We start from the raw sequence: 2602 nt of genomic DNA on the forward strand, positions 1-2602 counted from the left end.
CCGGCCACTAGAATATTTAAAAGGATTTTTATTAAAATTATTTCTTATGTGGATATCATGATTTTAAAAGAGAGTTTAAAAATTAAAAATTTCCTTTTATAACTTTCTACAAAAGATTAAGAGAAGAGATTAATCTCTTTCCTTATTTGTAGTTTAAAAGGATGGTTTTAATTTTTGGTAAAAACTTTCCTTATTTGTAAATCATCTACATGTTTAAAAGAGAGTTTAAAATTTGAAATCTTTCCTTATTTGTTGATTAAAGGAGGATTTTAAATTTTAAGAAAACTTTCCTTTTAACCATGTTCATGATTTAAAGAAAGTTTAAAATTAATAATTCTCTTTTATTAGTTTCTACAAAAGATTGATAAAAGATTTGATATCTTTCCTTATTTGTAGATTAAAAGATTTTAATTTTAGAGATAACTTTCTTTTATCCACATGTTTAAAGAAAGATTTTAATTTATTAAATTTCCTTTTAAAACCAATCATGAAGGGATTAAATTATTGGAGAAATTTTATAAATTTAGAGACAAATTAGGAAGTTTTAATTAATTAAAACTCTCCTTGTTTGTAACTTTGGTGTGGACCAAATAGAATTGAGAAAGAAAATTGTTTTTAATTAAATAATTTTCCTTTTCAATGGAAAAAGATAAGGAAATTTTATTAAATTTTCCTTATTCGCAGGATCAAGGATTATAAAAGGAGAGGAGGCTTCAAAGCTAACGACTCTATTCTATTTTCTTTCTCTTTTCCTTGGTGTTGTGGCGGCCAACCTCTCTTCCTCTCTTCCTCTTGGTGGTGGCGGAACCTTCTTTGGCTTGGAGCTCTTGTGGTGGCGGATACTACTTGGAGAAGAAGAAGAAGGAGACAAAGCTTGTATCCTTGGAGCTTGGTTGGTGGAAAAGATCTTCATCTTTGGAAGCTTTGTGGCCGAAACTTGAAAGGAGAAGAAGGTGCTTTGGTGGATTCTCATCTCGGAAGATCGTTGCCCACACAACGTCCGAGGTTAGAAGAGCAAGAGGTCTTTCTAAAAGGTATAACTAGTATTTTTTCTTTCCGCATCATGCTAGTTATTTTGGAAATAATACCAAATACAAGAGGCTTATTCTAGTATTTGAATATGTTTTCAAGTTGTGTTCTTTGTTTTATTTTCCTTGTGATTTGATTGTTCTTTTAGGTTAACCTAAAGTTATTTTAGGAAATTAAATATTAGATTTCTATAAAGGTTTTGTCTAGTCGTTGGTGGTTGCTCCATATCCAAGAAGGTCATGTGCCTCGCACGTCAGTATCGGGAACCAATTATGGAAATTAATATTTAATAAATTAATAACTTAAGGTGATTTGGGTCGAACGTGTTAAGTTCACGTAGATCCAAGTCAAAACCTAAAGAACAAATAGATTAAGTTTTGGATCAAACGTGTTAAGTTCCACAGGAACACATGGTAGCTAGGAAAAGTTCAGACCTTTGTACAAAATTTTTGTATAGTGGAACCTCTAGGCTTCCAAGTAACCAACAATTAGTATCGAGCTAGGGTTTTGCCTCGTGTATTTGGTATTAGTTTAATTATGCATATCATACATAATTTAGGCGGGTTAATAGTAGGATAACTTTGTGGATGCAGGATCCAACTATTATGACTTTTAGTTATTATGTGTGTGATTGGACCCTTGGACATGTCAAGGGCATTTATCTGTGTGTGCATGATTGTATTAAAATACAGCAAGAGCTGTATTTAGTTTTATTAGGATTTTATTTTTGATCTAGATACATGTACATTCCTTTTATGGAATATAGGATCAAAATGTAAATTCTATTTATGTCATGGATCGAATCTTGCAAGCGTGGAACCTTCTAAGGACAGGGCGTGAGGACTAGGAGCAAGATTGATCGGCAGTAGACCCGATGGTGGTGGCCAAATATGGGCGACTTGGGATGACAACACACGGAGGACTAGAGATAAAAGCCATAATAGTTGAAAATTAGATTTTCTATTTATTGCTTTTATATTGTCTTGTGTGTGCATGTTAGTATACATGACTAGTAGGCTAGCATAGTTAAAATTCCTCGTTTATAAATAACTAAGTGGGAGAGGGATTTTTAAATAAATCCCATGGTCTCCATTCTTGGTTTGTAAGTGATGCAAACAAGCTTGCGCGTTGGCTCGAGTGCCTTCCTCCATAACGGATGAGCTTGTTTGTGGATCACTAGAACAGACTTCCATTTTTGGATGACTATAGGAAGTTAATTAAGAGCGTGTGTTCTTCCCCAACGGAAGGGGCATAATCTTATTAATGGACTTAGTGTCAAGTAATGGTATACTTAGACACATCTAATAGTATCCTCCCATCGGATCACCGCTATTATTTGTGTGACCAAATGAAACCAACTATTAATTTGTCATAAAACTAGGTTGACAAGATAATAAAATTAAAGGGTTAAAACCCTCTTACAAATGATTGATTTTGTATCGCCCACACTAACGTGGCATACAAAATTCGGTGTTGAGATAATTTTATTTGTCATAAAGATACGTTGACAAGATAGTTAATGGTAAAACCCTCCTTTTACAAATGTTGAATTTGTATAGCAACCGTAACTATG

Source organism: Zingiber officinale, chromosome 9B (genome assembly GCF_018446385.1).
Source record: "Zingiber officinale cultivar Zhangliang chromosome 9B, Zo_v1.1, whole genome shotgun sequence".
In the NCBI taxonomy this organism is placed as follows: domain Eukaryota; kingdom Viridiplantae; phylum Streptophyta; class Magnoliopsida; order Zingiberales; family Zingiberaceae; genus Zingiber; species Zingiber officinale.